The sequence below is a fragment of the Gorilla gorilla genome, chromosome 16 (genome assembly GCF_029281585.2).
Source record: "Gorilla gorilla gorilla isolate KB3781 chromosome 16, NHGRI_mGorGor1-v2.1_pri, whole genome shotgun sequence".
NCBI classification, from domain to species: Eukaryota; Metazoa; Chordata; class Mammalia; order Primates; family Hominidae; genus Gorilla; species Gorilla gorilla.
Window position 1 is genome coordinate 66111789 of NC_073240.2, and position 19316 is coordinate 66131104.

General features: G+C 49.5%; 1 protein-coding gene and 1 long non-coding RNA gene across 5 annotated transcripts in view; both read right to left on the bottom strand.

The window, feature by feature from the left end:
* The window catches only part of IGDCC3 (immunoglobulin superfamily DCC subclass member 3), a 50364-nt gene that overhangs the window by 8624 nt on the left and 22424 nt on the right, over positions 1–19316 (bottom strand). The window lies entirely within an intron of this gene.
* LOC134757254 (uncharacterized) lies at positions 12530–19316 on the bottom strand. The gene is made up of 2 exons (XR_010131010.1): positions 18846–19316; positions 12530–12745 (listed from the first exon to the last, which is right to left on the bottom strand). It is a non-coding gene; the product is annotated as an uncharacterized lncRNA (long non-coding RNA).

Genomic DNA, 19316 nt, shown 5'->3' on the forward strand with positions numbered 1-19316 from the left:
AGGCGGTACACCATCTGTCCAGGCAGGCAGCCCCTCGTCTCAGGCACTCCATCAACTGGGACAGTCGCTTCCCTCCCAGAGGAAGCCCTCCCCCACAGCAGCAAGGACGCTGGAGCTCGTCCTGGCTCCTGTTCCTGGCTCCCTGGTGTGGGCAGGCCACCCTCCCCGTGGGCCCCATGCCCCATCTCAGGCCCCCTCAATCCACCAGCCTGATCTGGCCTCCAGGGCAGCCCAAAAGGCGAGCCTTTGTGCCCTTCCACCCAGAGTCTCTGGGGGCTGGCTCCTTTGTGGCGTGTTCTCCATCTCATTTGCATGTGGTTCATTAAATATAAACATGCATAAAAATCCCCGCCCTGCCTCCTCGTCTTTGAGGGCCTCCTGGGAGTGTGTCTGATGGGTGTGTGCGCCTCTTTGTACATGTGTGCGGGGCTGTGTCTCCGTGTATGTGGTCTGAGTGTCTGTGTCTGGACGGGAATCCGTCCACTGCTGCTTTGGGTGTGTACCTCTGGTTCTGTGCAGGTAATCAATCACACACGTCCCCACGTAGGTACAGCCCTTATAAACAGTACCTTGGGGCCCTGGGGGTGGGAGGTGGGGGCAAGTGTCCCAGCTGGTGTTCCCATCAGGCTTGGTGAGAGGATCCCCAGGGAGCACTGGGAGGTGGGCCTTCCCGGCCTCAGGCCAAAGGCTGTGTTTGGCCAAGGGAGGTAAGTAAGCCCAGGGGCTTGGGGGAGGGGGCCGAGGTGCTGCTGGAGCCCCTCTACTGCCTCTAGCCCTCCACCTCCAGGAAGGCAACTGGATGCCATGAGCCCAGGGAGTGGACAGGGCACCCAGGCTCCCCGGTCAGCTGTCTACATCCCCCAGGCCCTGCTCCTTCGAAGATGGGGAGCTGCCAGCCTCCTCTTCACTCCAGCTGGAGAGGAGTTCCCAGTCCCCCAGGGACCTGGGGTGGGGACTAATGGCTCTGCTGACTACAGATGCCTACTCATTAAAGAATGAATCCTTTTGTGCTTCTAGCCCCATTCTGGGCTCCCTGGAGGCACCCAGTGCTAGGAGCTGGCCTGAGGAAATATACAAGGGAAAGGGCTGCTTCTTATCAGGGCGCTGGGGATGGAGAAAGTCTGGCTTCCACTGCCTGGCTCCCTCCTCCTCCCCTCAGCTCTAAGCAGCCACAGCACAGTTGGACATGGTGCTAGAGCTGGAAGGGTCATAGGTATGGAGCCAGTCTGATATCCGTCACTGTGCATCGTGCGACTGACTCCTAAGGGTCCCCAGGATGCAGTTAAGCCCACCTCCTGCTCACATTTCCCTTCCGTCAGAGCAGCACCTTGCTGTACCTCTCGATCAGCTTTACGTGGTTACAGTTCTGCTAAACATTTAATTTGAAGGGTAGCTTTGCCTTTAAGAGTAATTGAAAACCATGAATCTGAAGCTAATCTCTTTATTTTAGGAAAGGGAAACTGAGGCTTAGGCTCTCTGCTGGGATGTCCCTTAGTTCTCCAGCAAGTTTCTCACTCTCCAAGGCCAGGTAACTGCAGAGTGGACTGCATGCTAGACTAGCTTCTTCTCATGGTGTGGAGGAAAGGTAATGAGCTCTAGGGAGGGCTCTTCACCCCCACCCCTGGGAGCCCAGCTGGCTGCACAGGTGTGGTCCAGGAAGGGCAGGTGCAAGAGGAGGGTGTGGTCCTCTTCATCTGAGGCTCCTCCTTCCCTCCCTTCCTTACACCTTCTCTCAACTCTTTGGTCAGTCCTGCATATTCCTTAGGCGTCCTAAGATTTCTCTGAGACCCTGGGCAGGCAGCATCCTCTCAGCCACAAATGAAGGGAGTGGATGAGTCGCTCTTCAGGGCCCCTCCAGCCCTGCCTCCTCATCTGTCTTCATGAACAGGATCCACAATCCCTGGGCCAGCAAACTCAGCTTAGCTGGAGTCTCCTAAAATCTTCCACACACATCTGGTTCATAAGCAATAGTATTTTTTCTTTTTTTTTTCTTTTGAGACAGGATCTCACACTGTCACCCAAGCTGATGTGCAGTGGTATGATCCTAGCTCACTGCAGCCTTGACCTCTCAGGCTCAGGTGATCCTCCCACCTCAGCCTCCTGAGGAGCTGGGATCACAACCGCGCACCACCACGCCGAACTAATTTTTTAATTTCTTTTTTCTTCTTCTTTTTGAGACGGAATCTTGCTCTGTCACCCAGGCTGGAGTGCAATGGCATGATCTCAGCTCACCGCAACCTCCACCTCCCAGGCTCAAGCAACTCTCCTGCCTCAGCCTCCCGAGTAGCTGGTACTACAGATGCACGCCACCATGCCCAGCTAATTTTTGTATTTTTAGTAGAGATGGGCTTTCACCATGTTAGTCAGGCTGGTCTCAAACTCCTGACCTCGTGATCTGCCCGCCTTGGCTTCCCAAAGTGCTGGGATTCCAGGCGTGAGCTACTGTGCCTGGCCAATTTTTGTATTTCTTACAGAGACAGGGTCTCCCTACGTTGCCCGGACTGGCACAGCATTTTTTTCTTTAGGAAGTTTGAGGAAAAGGGATGTTGGGGCCACTTCAGCCCCCTCTAGTTTCTCAGGGTGGAACATGTTTGATTCACAAGTGTGTTTATGCCCTGGCTTGTGCCAGCAGGCCACAGAGCCGGGTGGACTGTCCCTCATTATGTCTCTCTAGGGAGAGGGTCCCTGAGCAAACATGAGGAAGTGGGGCTGAGGGCCGGACTTCAGGGCACCCTGAGATCTGAACAAGTCACCCTGCAGGCCACTGTGTTGCTGATGACAGTACAGACCAGCTAGTGTATTAGCATTGAGTATTTATGTCTGGTGTTGGTGGTATTGTGTCTGTGGCTGGTGCACGTGACAGTGGTGCTGTGACTTTGGCTCTTGATGCTTTACACTCCTGTGGATATCTGTTGGCCTGGTAGGGAGTTTTGGGTCCCTCACTTCAAGTTGGGTGATGGGAAGGGGGTGATGGGCAATGGTCTTCCAGGTGTGAGGGCCAGAGAAAGTGACAGGGAGGACAAAGTCCTGCTTGGCAGTAGGTGGGGAGAAAGGAAGAAGGCACCTTTGTCCACAGCGATCTGGGAAGGAATCTCCCAGCACCACCCTGCCCCCACCAGAGGTGCGACCGGGCTGAGGGGAGAGACAGAGGGCAGAGAGTGAGCTTAGCAATTCACAGGGCTGGAAGGGAAAAGAAACAGGAAGGAAACAGTTCCTGGACACCTCTATAAATCACCCAAGGGGAGGGGCCTCCTGAGAGCCAGATCTAGTGCCGCTCAGGGAGGGGAGGGGAACTCTCTTCCTGGTCCAGGACCTCTGGCGAGGTCAGGCCTGGATCTGATTAGACAGGCTCCAGGGGGAGGTGGGGGGCAGCAAAGGGTCGAGGTAGAGTGCTGGGAAGGAAGCTCAGGCCCCCCACCCTTTGGCCATAGCCAGACTCCTATCCGGTGTGTGATGGTAAAAAGATCTGGGGGCATGTTTGGATGGAGAGTTCAAAACATAACCTTTGCAAAAGCGAGGGGCCCTGGGGCTCCGAGGTGCCGGCTGTCCCCACCTCATACAGCCATTCAAGAGGGGCAGTTGTGAACCACAGACTCTTCTGAAGGCCACCGAGGCCCATTCCCTCCTTGTATCTATCCCTGACAAAGACCAGGGACACGCAGCCTTTTGGATGTCCAGCCCCTCCTCAGGCAGCTGGGATGATTATCATGTTTTTGCTTACTCCAGACACACGCCTGAATCCCATACACTTCTACTCACTGCCCCCAACTTTTCCCTTTAGAACCATATTTTCTTTTTCTTTCTTTTTTCTTTTGTTTTTTGAGAGAGAGACTCACTCTATCACCGAGGCTGCAGTGCAGTGGTGTGATCTCAGCTCTCTGCAACCTCTGCCTCCTGGGTTCAAGCAATTCTCCTGCCTCAGCCTCCCAAGTAGCTGGGACTACAGGCACGCACCACCATGCCCAGCTAATTTTTGTAATTTTAGTAGAGACACCGTTTTGCCATGTTGGCCAGGCTGGTCTCAAACTCCTGACCTCAAGTGATCCACCTGCCTCAGCCTCCCAAAGTGCCGGGATTACAGGCATGAGCCACCATGCCAGGCCCACATTTTCCAATATAGTGGCCAGCTATTAAGCACCTGAAATGTGGCCAGTCCAAATTGAGATGGGCTGTAAGTATCAAATACACATTGGATTGTGAAGACCTAGTATTAAAAAAAAGAGAGAGAGAAAAGACCCTAATCTTAGGGAAATGCGAATCAAAACTACAATGGGATGTGTACTATCAAAAATACAGAAAATAGCAACTGTTGATGAGGATGTGGAGAAATCAAAACCCTTGTGCAATGTTGGTGGGGATGTAAAACGGTGCCGCTGCTGTGGAACACGGTATGATAACTCCTCAAAAAATTAAAAATAGAACTAGCATGTGATCCAGCAATCCCACTTCTGGGTATATACCCAAAAGAACTGAAAGCAGGGTCTCAAACAGATATTTGATAATGTCTATAGCAGCATTATTCACAATAGCTAAAAGGTGAAAGAAACTTGTGTCTATTGACAGATGAATAAACAAGATATGCTATATCCATAGAGTGGAATATTATTCGGCCTTAAAAAGGAGGAAATCCTGACACATGCTACAACAGGGATGAACCTTGAGGACACTATGCTACGTGAGATAAGCCAGTCACAAAAAGACACTGTAGAATTCTACATATATGAGGTACCTAGAGCAGTCAAATTCATAGCCCACAGGGCCTTACATCATCAGAAGACTTTGAGTAAGTTTCAATCATCAACCATCCCACGTCTGTGCTGTCTAATGTGGTAGCTACAAGCCACATGTGGCCATTTATTTATTTTTTGAGACAGGGTCTTGCTCTGTCACCCAGGCTGGAGTGTAGTGGCATGATCTCAGCTCACCGCAACCTCCGCCTCCCAGGTTCAAGCGATTCTCATGCCTCAGCCTCCCAAGTAGCTGGGGTTACAGGCACCTGCCACCACGCTTGGATAATTTTTTGTATTTTTAGTAGAGATGGAGTTTTGCCCTGTTGGCCAGGCTGGTCTTGAACTCCTGGCCTCAAGTGATCCTCCCAGCTGGGCCTCCCAAAGTGTTGGGATTAACAGGCATGAGCCACCATGCCCAGCCTCACATGTGGCCCTTCAAATTAGAATTACAGCCAGGCGCGGTGGCTCATGCCTGTAATCCCAGCACTTTGGGAGGCCGAGGCGGGTGGATCACATGAGGTCGGGAGTTCAAGACCAGCCTGACCAACACGGAGAAACCTCGTCTCTATTGAAAATACAAAATTAGCCAGGCGTGGTGGCACATGCCTGTAATCTCAGCTACTCGGGAGGCTAAGGCAGGAGAATCGCTTGAACCCAGGAGGTGGAGGTTGGGGTGAGCCGAGATCGCGCCATTGCACTCCAGCCTGGGCAACAAGAGTGAAACTCCGTCTCAAAAAAAAAAAAAAAAAAAAATTAGAATTACATACAATTAACAAATTTAGTTCCTTCCTCTTACTAGCTTCATTTCAAGTGCTCAGCAGCCACAAGTGGTTACTGACTACACTATGGGTCAGCACCAATAGAAGAACTTCAGTCATCACAGAGAAGTCTATCGGATAGTGCTGGTCCAGACCCGAAGCAAGGCCGTGGACTCCCCTACCTCCTCTGCTGCCTTCTCTACTGCTCATGGTCTCTCTGGCAGTCCCTCCAGAGAGCATCCCTCCTCTCCATCCTCATCACTGGCCAGCCTTGCCCTTGCCTGCACTCCCCCCTCTTGGCCACGTGGACTCAGAGACTGATGATGAGGCCCACATCGGATCCCACGCTAGGGCTGTCACGCTGCAGGGCAGGGAAGGCCTCACATGGAAAGATTTCTGTTCCCAGTGGGGAAATACTTGCTAAAACTTTGTTTGCTTTTGTGTTTTTTTGTTTGTTTTTTTTTGTTTGTTTGTTTGTTTTTGAGACAGGGTCTCGCTCTGTTGCCCGGGTTCACCTCGACCTCTTGGGCTCAGAACTGTTTGAGGTAGTGGTATAGGGAGGAGATTAATGGTAAAGGTTCTGGAATCATACAGAACTGAGTTCAAATCTCAGTACCACCATTATGGGCTGTGGGATCTTGGGCAAGTGATAGAATCTCTGGAAATCTCTATTGTCTCACTTATGAACAGGGATGATCACAGCTCAAGTCACTAGAGCCACTGCAATAGGGGGATTCAATGAGCTATGTTCGTAAATTGCTTAGCGCAGGCCTTGGCAGAGAGCAAATACTTGCTATCTGTTCTTGAGGGAAGATGGTATAATCTTGAGTTAAAAGGGAACTGAGAGGTTGTGGAAGAGCAGGGCGGGGGGTCAGGAAGAAATGGTCGTGTCTCTTCTCCAAGGGGCAGCCTCTTTCCTCAGAGGGGATGAGGCTCAGGGAGTGCATGGTGGAGCTCAAGCTGTCTGGAGAAGGGAGTAAAAACTGAATTTGCAAGGCCTTAATGGTGTAGGGGGAGGACGTGTGTTGGGGGGGCGAGCAGCAGGGTATAAACCAGAACCTCTTCTACCTTACTTCTGCCTGGGGGCTTCACGGGGTCCCAGTAGACAAGCTGTCAGTTGGAAGAGGCCACTGGGTAATTGAGGCCTTGATTTCTCTAGTAAAATGTTTATGAAGCCTATAAACCCAGCCCTTTATTGGCCAGGCTCATTCCAGGGGTTGGATGTGGCTCTCCGAGGTATAGTTAAAACACCTGCTGAACTCAGGCGCCCGATGGCTACTCTGGCCTCCACGCAGACCCACCGGAGCCACCAGGAAGAGTGCTAGTGGGGCACAGCTGGGGCAAGATGGCCCCTGGAGGGCAAGGAGGCCAGCCATGTCAAATGCTCTTTAAACTCCTCAAGGCACCTGCAAATGTCCCATCGCTAAAAGTCTATGAGGAGAAAGGTGGTGGAGAGAACCCTGAATCCGGGAGAGGCTGGCCACTTGCTCAGGGTCCCTGGTGGGGTAGTGGTCTTGTCATCAGGGTTCTCTGGCCCAGGCTCACCCTTCCCAACCCTCTGTCCCATGTACCCATCATCTGGATCCCCACTTAGCCCCTGACTTTGGCTCTGCTAGGGAAGAACCCCCACACTGACTGGCTGTGATCATCTGGGGTGGGGGAAGCATGACTTACTTCCCTGGGCTTCCAAAGGAGCATCTGAGAGTTGAATGAAGGCTCTGAACCCAAAGAGTATGTTCTGAGAAGCGGGGAGGCTGTGTGGCATCTGAGTGTTGGAGTGGGTGGGAGTGAGTATGGGAAGATGGGTGTCTGGCATTTACAAATAGCCTCAGGGGACTGTGGTGGCTTCGCTGGGGGTGACTGACCCATCTGGGACTTTGCCTAGTGACCCTGCTCTGAGAAGCCTCTGGATGTCTCCGTCTGCCTTCTTGGCCTCCTCAAGTCCTTCGCCGCCTGCCTTGGGCCCCTGAACCCCAGCCCCTCCCTACTCTCTCCCTCACTACCACCAGCTCACCACTCCCCCGCACCCAATTCTGACACAAAAGGCAACTTTGTCTTTCAAGTCAGCAGCCATAAATCCACATCTCTCCTCTCTCACAGCCACCTCTGACAAACAGAGGCCTGGATGGGGGAGAGATGGGGGGCAGTGGGAGGTTGGATTCCGCTTGGGAATGTCTCAGCATCTAGCTGTTGGTCCCTTGGCTGGTGGACTGGGTGAAATGGACTGCAAGGCCAAAGGCGTGGCTGCAGGGGAGGCAAACAGGGCTCTCAGCAGCCTCTAGGCTAGACTTTTACAACCCAAGGGGAATAAAACCGCTTAAAGCCCTGCTTTTAATTACTCAGCCCCATAATTTGGAGGCTCCAGTTCTTCCTCCAGATCAAGCCATGAGCAACTCCTCCCTCAGTGGAGGGTGTGAAGTGTGCCTGGGGCTGTGTGCTGTGGGATGCAGGAAGGGCGCCTGCCTTAGACAGCACAGGGACTGGGGGGTGCCCTGCCCTGCATTTAGTGGTAGCCTCTTACATTCAGGGAGGAGGGAAAGGGAGAAAAGCATCTCCTGCTCCATGTGACCACCCCACCAACCCCACGGCCAGGTTTTCAAAAGCAGTCCCAGTTTCGAGTATTTGGCCCTGTTTTCATCCTACACATCAGGCAATGAGTCAGGACATGTCCTGGTTTTTGGTTTGGGAAATATAGTCATCTGTCCTATTTACACAGCAGACCCACTGAGTCAACTGTAAGCATTCATTCCACAAATACTTACTGAATGCTAATGTCTCAGACAGGACATTCTGACACCCCAGGAGCAAACTTCCTCCATCCCACAAATCCGTCCTTAGACGTGCACACCCAACCTCCTAAGAAATAGAAGGATGATGGCCAGGTGCAGTGGCTCATGCCTGTAATCCCCAGAACTTTGGGAGGCTGAGGTGGGCAGATCGCTTGAGCCCAGGAGTTTGAGACCAGCTTGGGCAACATGGTGAAATCCCGTCTCTACAAAAAATACACAAATTAGCCAGGCATGGTGGCATGTGCCTGTAGTCTCAGCTACTCAGGAGGCCAAGGCAGAAGAATCGCTTGAGTCCAATAGGTTGAGGCTGCAGTGAGCTGTGACTGCGCCACTGCACTCTAGCCCAGGTAACAGAGTGAGACCCTGTCTCTCACACACACACACACACACACACACAGACACGCACGCATGCACACACAGACACGCACAAAAATAAAAAATAAATAAGAAAAGAAAGAAAGCAAAGCAAAGAAAAAAGAAACATCAGAAGGATGAAAACACCAGAGCCAGGATCCTAGGTCACTGTCACAGTAATATGGTTCTGAAAAACAAAGACCTGCAAAGGCCATCAAGGGGCAAAGGTTAGATATTACTTCCATCTGTATAACTCTGAGAGGTAGGGATTACTAGCCCTTCCAAGGCTCAGACAGGCTAGGTAACTTGCCCATGGTCACACAGCCAGTCCGTGGTGTTAAGGCAAACATTTGGACTTACAATGGTCTGACTCAAAATCCAAGGCTCTTTACCTTCATCACAAAGCTGTCCTCAGTGGGGAAATACATATTCAAATGACCCTTAAACATGACTGATGAGGCCTAGACTCACCCAGAAAAACAGAGAGGCACACAACATGCTAGACCCTTGCTGCCACCCTTCCTACTCACACTCAGAGTCACCAATGACACAGCAGGCTTCACTTCAACTCCCCCAGGGTTTGGTGGTAGGTTTTATAGGGAGTAATTAATACGAATAAGCACCATGATAAGGTGGTATTATCACCCCCACTAATGGGCACTGTGCCCCCACATGGCTCCTAACTTCTATTAATACAGGCAAATAAACAACCAAGATGGCTCTTCCTTGAGTACTTCCAACTCTGCCCTCCAGCAGATCTGAGCTGTGAAGCCTTGAGAGGGTGGTCCTGCAGGTCTATGCCTGTAGTCTAGCCCACTGGGTTGTATAAAATAGAGGATTGATTTATTTTCCTGTTTTGGGGGGATTGGGAGAAAGCACTGTGAAATGCTAGTGGCGTCCATGGAGTGAAAGGGTGGCCACGAGACTCAGCTCTTTTTTTTTTTGAGACGGAGTCTCGCTCTGTCGCTCAGGCTGGAGTGCAATGGCGCGATCTCGGCTCACTGCAGCCTCCACCTCCCAGGATCAAGCGATTCTCCTACCTCAGCCTCCCGAGTAGCTGGGATTACAGGTGCCCGCCATCATGCCCGGCTAATTTTTTTGTATTTTTAGTAGAGACAGGGTCTCACCATGTTGGCCAGGCTGGTCTTGAACTCCTGACCTCAGGTGATCCGCCTGCCTCGGCCTCCCAAAGTGCTGGGATTACAGGCGTGAGTCATCATGCCCGGCCGAGACTCAGCTCTTTTAACAACTGGATATGTGATCTTGGTAAAGGCAAAGCCCCTCTTTGAGCCTCTTTTCCCTCCTCTGTAAAATAGGGAAATGCGAGTTGGACAACTCAGTGACTGGGTCTCATCCAGCTGCAACCTTTGAGGCACATCTGCTTCCAAATACCAGCCAATGGTGTAGGGTCGGGGGCTGGGAGATGACTTGGAATTCCTCTCTGCCTTGGACTTGAAAATGTCCAGGCCCAGCAGAGCCCCTCTCCACAGACTGTGTGTCTCTGCCAGTGTCAGGGTCACCAATCTTCCTTATGTAAACCTGCCCAGTCCCACAATATCCCCAACTGCCGTCGTTCTGGTCAGGACACTGGATCTCCCTCACCTCCCGGAAGGGTGTCTGGTTAGGGGGGCCCAGGCTGCAGCTATTAAGTAAATTGCTTTCACATGACCACAAGGACAACTCAACAAAAACAGATACTTCCCCCGAATTTCCAGAGCCATATATTAGGATTTGTAGGAACTAATATAGTTGGGATTTAGGTAACAGAGAGGCAGGCTGAGATCAGCTCCTGGCTCTGTCACAGATTCCCTCTGGGACCTTTCGGTTCCAACTTTGGTTTTCTCATCTGCAAAATGGGAGTGGGGCAGGATAGACAAATAATCTCTAAGGTCCATACTAACATTAAGATTCTAGGATAACACTGGGTAAAGTGACCCCTCTCCATCTGTCAGTGGCCTGTGAACCAGAGAAACTCCATCTTAAACAGGAGTTGGGTGAAATGAGGCTGAAATCTACTGGGCTGCATTCCCAGATGGGTAAGGCATTCTAAGTCAAAGGATGAGATTTTGTCAGCACAAAATACAGATCATAAACACCTTGCTGATAAAACAGCTGGCAGGCCAGGAGTGGTGGCTCACGCCTGTAATCCCAGCACTTTGGGAGGCCAAGACGGGTGGATCACCTGAGGTCAGGAGTTCGAGACCAGCCTGACCAACATGGCGAAACCCTGCCCTTACTAAAAATATAAAAATTAGCCAGGCATGGTGGTGTGTGCCTGTAATCCCAGCCACTTGGGAGGCTGAGGCAAGGCAGGAGAATTGCTTGAACCTGGGAGGCAAAGGTTGCAGTGAGCCGAGGTCACGCCATTGCACTCCAGCCTGGGCAACAAGAGCGAAATTTCATCTCAAACAACAACAACAACAACAAAACAAAACAAAACAAACAAACAAACAAAAAACAGGTTGCAGTAAAGGAGCCGGCCCAAGCCCACTAAAACCAAAATGGACACGAGAGTGACCTCTGGTCATCCTCACTGCTACACTCCCATCAGCGCCATGACAGTTTACAAATGCCATGGCACTGTCAGGAAGTTACTCTGCATGGTCTAAAAAGGGGAGGCATGCATAATCCACCCCTTGTTTAGCATATCATCAAGAAATAACCATAAAAATGAGCAACCACCAGCCCTTGGGGCCGCTCTGTCTATGCAGTAGCCATTCTTTTATTCCTTTACTTTTTTAATAAACTTGCTTTCACTTTGCACTGCAGACTCGCCCTGAATTCTTTCTTGCGTGAGATCCAAGAACCCTCTCTTGGGGTCTGAATTGGGACCTCTGTCCTGTAACATATTTCTGGCAATCACAGAAGGACTATAGTGCAGAATCGCTGACCCAACGGCTACCTTTGGGTAAGTGTTGGGGTCCTGTAACATATTTCTGGCAAACAATGGAAGGGATGATACTGAGGAGACACCCCAACCCAAAGGAAATAGACTGCAGTGCTGACTGGAAGACTTTGGGTAAGTGATGCGGTACCCAGGTAAAGAATGGGATGGGGTTAGTGGCCCAACTTCGGGGAGTTAGAGTCTCTCCAAGACAGAGTGGGTTAAAGGCCCCTCTTAATAAAAGGCAAGGACGCTTGACCGACCCTGGGTTAGAGGCCCGACTTAGGAGGGTTAGAGTCCCTTCTAAGATTTTAGGGGGTTAGAGACCCCTCTCAGTAAAGTCCCTCTTGGCTAAGAACAGGTTTGGCACTATAGGATGTTAACTGCTATCTCTTTGGATTAAGCAGCTTTGCACTCTTTGCTGATGGCTGTGGGTGATAGGATTAGGCATGTACAGGATCCTGGGACATGGGGAGCTTTTTCCTCCCTAAAACGGGAAACTCAAGAGCTGATAGGGTTGCTGGAAAAGATCCCTGCTCGACTGACAGCAGCCACCTGAACTTTTCAGTGTCACTGCAATGGGTGGGTCTTTCTCTGGCCTCCCTGATCATTTCGCTTTCCCCACCCTGCCACAGGCGATGCTTTTCTTTCTCTTTCTTATCTTTTCTATTACTCAGGGCGACCATCTTGTGTTGAAACTCCTAGTTGGAGGTTGGATTAAAGATGACAGGCCCATCTGGGGGCAAATTTAAGTCTTGACAGTTTGATATTGGGTGCTAAGCAGAGTGGCTAATGTCTATGTTTTGTTATCACACGTATTTCGCTCTGGCCAGAATGAAAAAAAAATAATTTTCCTTTATGATGCGGCTTGGCCCCTGGGGTGATGGTGGCATAAGCCGAATCAGTAGGGCCACTCAGGGAAAGGGAACCCAGAAGCCTGACATGCCGGCAAAAGGGAAATAATTCCTTACCAGTCAGATTTTGGGTTTCTCTCTCTCTGTGCAAACGGTTGAATGAATGGAAAAAAAAATCTTTATCTCCTTTGTAAAGTTTTGATTAATGCGAAAAAGAATTCTAAGGCTAGTCTTAAGCTGGTGTATTTTGTGCTATGAATTCGTTTTTCTGTGTCGAGGGGGTCCTTCAGGATAAAACATGGGCTTAGAACACCTGTATGTCCGCTTTTCAAGATGACTCAGCAAGCTGGTTGGTCACAAACTTGGTTGCAGGTCCCTGAAACAAACAAAAAACTGGATGAAGTCTCCACCTTGCTTTATGTTCTTGGGAGCTTCAACTTTTAACCACGTGGCAGTACTTTCTTTTGGTCTCTGGCTTCAGGGAACAGGAATTTTAGGGTTCATGTCATAGTAACTCAAAAAATCATATTAAATAGTTAAAAGCTTTTGCAAGCTCAAAATTAACTACTCTAGATTTCTTCTGAGAAAGAAAATAGAGATGGGCCCATCCTGTAGCTCAGTAGCTAAGGTTTTTGCACTTTCACAGTGGTGGTCCGGGTTCAGTCCCCCATCTAGGAAGTAAGTCGTTTATGGTTTAAAATCTGCGTGACCTTGTCTATTCTCTTCTCTGTGGACTGTTTTAAATTTTCCTTTCTCTAAGCACATAGGAGGTTACTTTTGGTAAAGACCAGAAGCTAGAAATATTGGCCACTTGGCATGGCTAAAGTTGGGTAATAAGAGATCTGAAAGGATTATTTATTTATTTATTTAAATATTTTTTTGAGATGGAGTCTCACTCTGTTGTCCAGTCTGGAGTGCAGTGGCTTGATCTTGGCTCACTGCAACCTCCACCTCCCAGGTTCAGCTATTCTCCTGCTTCAGCCTCCTGAGTAGCTGGGACTACAGGCGCCTGCCACCATGCCTGGCTAATTTTTGTATTTTTAGTAGAGACGGGGTTTCACCATATTGGCCAGGCTGGTCTCTGAACTCCTGACCTCAGTCCGCCTCAGCCTCCCAAGAGATCCACCTGCCTCAACCTCCCAAAGTGCTGGGATTACAGGCATAAGCCACCACGTCCAGCCTGAGACTTAGCTTTTTTTTTTTTTTTTTTTCCTTGAGACAGAGTCAGGCTCTGTTGCCCAGGCTGGAGTGCAATGGCATGATCTCGGCTCACTGCAACCTCCGCCTCCCAGGTTCAAGCAATTCTCCTGCCTCAGCCTCCCGAGTAGCTGGGATTACAGGCACGTGCCACCAGGCCCGGCTAAGTTTTGTATTTTTAGTAGAGATAGGGTTTAACCATGTTGCCCAGGCTGGTCTCGAACTCCTGACCTCAGGTGATCCGCCCACCTCAGCCTCCCAAAATGCTGGGATTACAGGCATGAGCCATGGTACCCGACCAAGAGTCAGCTCTTATCTGCACTTCTGGCTGGTGTGTCCTGGGCGAGGCTCTATACCTAGTGCATAATCAAAATCTCGAATTTACCAAGGTTTTCACCAGAAATAAAAGTTGCTAAGAGTTAACATTATAACATGTAATTGAAACTACTAAAGAAACAATTTCACATGCAAGGTGTGCAAAGAAAGTAAAATGTGTTTTGGTGAAAGATTATAAGAAGTCATGAGAATGTGGATTTTTTTTCTGCCTAAAGTGTTAAAGGATTGTTTTAAGTAAGAAAAAAATCTAAAGTTTAAACAAGGTGTAGAAGGTTCATAAAAATTAATTGTAAGATATTCTGTGTGTGAACATATTGGCTAAAGTTAAAGCCGTATTATTCAGTTTTTCCATAAATTAAACATTGGAATAGAAGCACAACAGGTTTTTCTTAGAGCACTAATCTGCTCTTTCACAAAAAAATGTAAAGGGTTATAAAAGGTTTATAAGAATCTTACCAGCTGGGCACAGTGGCTCACACCTGTAATCCCAACACTTTGGGAGGCCAAGGTGGGCAGATCACAAGGTCAGGAGATCGAGACCATCCTGGCTAACATGGTGAAACTCCATCTCTACCAAAAATACAAAAAATTAGCGGGGTATGGTGGCAGGTGCCTGTAGTCCCAGCTACTTGGGAGGCTGAGGCAGGAGAATGGTGTGAACCCGGGAGGCAGAGCTTGCAATGAGCCGAGATTGCACCACTGCATTCCAGCCTGAGCGACAGAGTGAGACTCCGTCTCAAAAAAAAAAAAAAAAAAGAATCTTACCTTATGGTTAAGCATTAACATTGGGTAAATATGTCTATAAAGTTTTATTTAAAATTGGGTTTAACATTAATAGTACATTAATGTAAAGGTGAAATTTGGCTTATTTGGTACAAAAATCATACAGGAAGCATTGTCAAATGTGAAATGGTGTTTTGCTTTCTTTGGACTATATTTGCATAAATGTGTTATTGGTATATGGTCCAAAGTTATGGGAAACTCCTATAATTTTAATATAACTTAGTGTATGTTATTAATAATTATAATTGTTATGTAACATTTTGTGTGCCACAGAAGTAACCAAATTTCCTTATCAATTGTGGCTTTAACAGTGGCTGTCCTGAAACTTTTTATCATCCAGACAATTGTTGTCTTGTTTTAATCCTCTTTAAAAGGTGGTTTATAATCAACTATAAAACTCTAGCAGGTGTTCTTAAATGCAGATTTCTAATAACTTTGGAAATTGTAACATTAGAATAGAGGAAACAATTTGCAGAACTCTCATGAAGAGCTGGAAGCTTCATGAATATCAGATAGAATAGGAGTCAACTGAATTAACTGAACCAATAGAAAACTGAAGTAATCTTTTTAACTTTGCTTAAAACGTTGCTGATCCTTTGTTTTGTTTTTTAGAGTCAAGGAAATTTTTTTTGGAGCTATTTGCAGCTTGTAGCAATTGAGTAAAGTATACTGCTGTGAACAAAATTTGGAACATATTTGTTTCTTTCTACCTGATTTCTCCAGAATTTGGAAACTAGTTGTGAGTATTCTTAACTTATGGCAATATAATTATTTGCATATAAGAGTCTGTTTTCTTTTGTAACAGGACTCAGTTGGAGAAATTGATTATTTTACCAAGGCTTTGACTGGAATGATGTGCTTTCCTTTAAGGAATCAAACTTGACTTGCAGAGCTAATAAAAGCCCTTTGGGGAACTCATCTTGTACCTTGCCTACACAGTCCCTGTACAGGGTTTCTGACCTACAACAAGTAAAGAATGTCACTTTCTACAGGTCCAGGAGCCCCAAGTTATCTTGGGACCTCAAAAAGAGAGGAATTTACCCAATTCATAGGTATTTGAGGGTACAAGCCCATGGCAGGGCTCAGCTTTAAAAAAGTCTCATCTAAGGTTCCTTCTATGGAAGAGAGTTCCATCAAAGCCAATTTTAAAAGATCCTATGTGAAAAATAATTATTATTGCTGCACTTTATACAAATAATCAGGCCAAGTATAATAAAGCAAATCAGTCTTACCATGATTTGTCTTTAGTAAAAATGGGAAACTGGACAGAGAAATATGTTTCAAGAACTATGGTACACTTATTGTTAAAGTCTAGTCTCATTAGTTGTTTTTAAGTTTGTTTCTGCAATTTAGGCTAACTCTGCTCATTCCTGTGAACCAACCAGTAATCTCTGTCTGCTATTCATGAGAAACAAGAGGGATGGGTAATGTAAAAATCTGGATCAGTATTCCAATTTTGGGCACATTACAATCAGCTAACAACCCCATATCAGCTTGGTTCCAATAGTTGCCCAGTTAATGGAAACCCTTCTAATTTAGTTTACTTGGAATAACTTTACTTATTTTGCTTTACTCTTGTGGAATATATTGTGGAGTATCTTTGTAGGAATACAGGACAAGCTTACTTTTTTTTTTTCCTTCCTTCCTTCCTTCCTTCCTTCCTTCCTTCCTTCCCCTCCCTCCCTCCTTCCTTCCTTCCTTCCTTTGTTTTTTTTATACGGAGTCTTGCTCTGTCCCCAAGCTGGAGTGCAGTGGCACAATCTTAGCTCACTGCAACCTCTGCCTCCCGGGTTCAAGCAATTCTCCTGCCTCAGGCTCCAGTGTAGCTGGGACTACAGGCGCCTGCCATCATGCCTGGCTAATTTTTTGTATTTTTAGTAGAGACGGGGTTTCACCGTGTTAGCCAGGATGGTCTCGATCTCCTGACCTTGTGATCTGCCCGCCTCGGCCTCCCAAAGTGCTGGGATTACAGGCGTGAGCCACCGTGCCCGGCCTCAGATGGGTAAGGCATTCTAAATCACAGGATAAGATCAGATAAAAAGGTCAGCACAAAATACAGGTCATAAAGACCTTGCTAATAAAACAGGTTGCAGTAAAGGAGCCAGCCCAAACCCACCAAAAACCAAAATGGCCACAGAGTGACCTCTGGTCGTCCTCACTGCTACACTCCCACCAGCACCATGACAGTTTACAAAGGCCATGGCAACATCAGGAAGTTACCCTATATAGCCTAAAGAGGGGAGACATGCATAATCCACCCCTTGTTTAGCATATCATCAAGAAATAACCATAAAAATGGGCAACCAGTAGCCCTCAGGGCCGCTCTATGGAGTAGCCATTCTTTTATTCCTTCACTTCTTTTTTATTTGAGACAGAGTTTCACTCTCATCACCAGGCTGGAGTGCGGCGCGATCTCAGTTCACTGCAACCTCCACCTCCCTGGTTCAAGTGATTCTCCTGTCTCAGCCTCCCAAGTAGCTGGGATTACAGGCGCATGCCACCACACCTGGCAAATTTTTGTATTTTGAGTAGAGATGGGGTTTCACCACGTTGGCCAGGCTGGTCTCGAACTCCTGACTTCAGGTGATCTGCCCACCTCGCCCTCCCAAAGTGCTGGGATTATAGCCGTGAGCCACTGTACCTGGTCTTATTCCTTTATTTTCTTAATAAACTTTGCACTGCGGACTCGCCCTGAATTTTTTCTTGAGTGAGATCAAAGAACCCTCTCTTGGGGTCTGGATCAGGATCCCTGTCTTGTAACACATCCGTAAAAGGACACTCTCCTCTCATGCTATGTCACCTTGCAGACATTCGCCCTTGTATTCTTTGCTTCCACTGCCCACTCTGCCTACAACTCTGTTGCCCCTTTCTCTACCACCGCCTCCGTCTTCCATATCCGCCAAAGGAAGCAGAATTCATTCCTAACTCTAACATGTTGCCTGCACGTCTCCTACCCCTCTTCAGACTGTATTAGAGTTGGCTGTTGATGCGTCTATCTGCCTACCCATCGAAGACCTATGAGTCCCTTAAGGGCAGGGAACAGACACATTTATCTCTCTACCTCCAGCACCTAGAACAAATACTAGGTAAACACTAAGTCCTCATAAACTGTTCCCTGAATGCTGACTTAAACGGTCATATGTTCTTGGGGATCACTCCTCATCTTGTCTTCCACATAAGTCCCCAGCCTGCCACAATTCAATGGCTCTCCTCCAACAAGTTATTATAATTCCTCTACTTGAGTCTCAGCTTCTTCAGTGAAAAGGAAGAAGGTGAATTAGGCTAGGCCCCTGGCTCTCAAACTTGGCTGCAGATCGTAATAACCTAGGGTGCTGCCTAACCATGCAGATTTCCGGACCCTGCTGCCAGAGCTTCGGATTCATTGGTCTGGTGTAGTGCTCAGGAATCAGTGTGTCTACTAAAGCTCTGGAAGTGACCCTAGGACTGGGACACCCTGGCCTGGCAGGTTCTTGGGAATCCGGACCAGGGCAGAATCTCAGCCAAGCCCCCCAACCCTTGCTCCCAGCCGGCTGCTCCGGGCAGCCTGACTCCAACGCCAGGAGGTGAGGGCAGAGTGGGCAGCGGAGTGGGGCGGGTGGGGGAGCCTGGGGAAGCCCGGCCCCCGCGGGGCCCCACTGCAGGCATTCAGCTGGCGGGCGGGGTCAGGCCCGAGCCTGGGGCCCCGAGAGCCGCGGTGGCTAGGCGGCAGGAGTAAGTGGGACCATCTGCTCCACTCCTCGGAGGTCAGCGCTTTGTGTCAGACTCCCATCCCCCCCGCTCTTCTCCCTCCTTCCCCGCTCTGCCCTTTGACTCCGGGCCTCAAAGGAGAAAAGCACTGGAGGTCCTGATGAAAGTGGGAGCGTGATGGGGAGCGACAACAGCCACCGGAGCCCCGGTCCGAGCGGCCCCAGGCTCCCCGGCCCAGGGCGCGGCAGGGGCGGCGGGCGAGGGCGCGAGCCCGGAGGACGCGGCGGGCCCCTTCCCGGCGGCCGGGCCCGAGGAGGGGGCCGGTTCCCACAGCCGACCGGGCCGCGCGCCGCCTTTGAAGTGGCCGCAGCTGCGCCCCGGCCCGCGGCTAATCCCCGCCGACGCGGGCGTCCCGCCCCCCCGCCCCTCCCGCATAGCAATAGTGTCCGCGCTGAATGGCGCTGGCTAATTACCTCGCTCGCACCACCGCGGGTGAATGAGAGAATCCGGCATTGTGCGCGGCGAATGGAGAAAATAAGACAGCCATTGTCCTCGCACGCCAAACGAGGGTTTGATGTCGCTGGGGCGAGCGAGGCACCATTTCCCGCCACCCCCTCCCCCAGAGCCTCGGATTCCCCAGCTGGGCCCGGCCCGGGCGCACTCGCGGCGGCGGAGGGAAACTGAGGAAGCGGTGCCTGTCTCCCCGAGGAAATAGGCCCTTCACCTTCCGTGGAAGCTGGGCGGACACGCGCGGCCCCCGGACTCGCCCTCGTCCCTCCCTCCGGGCCCCTCCCCGAGCCTTCTCCACCTGCAGATTCTCAGGGGCGCTCTAACTGAGCGCGCAGTTGTCCTTAATTCAGGAAAAACGGGCACTGCTCTGCATTCAAAGACCTAATCCCATTTCGCCGATACACACCAAACACTTGCAGAAAGAGTGGGGAATT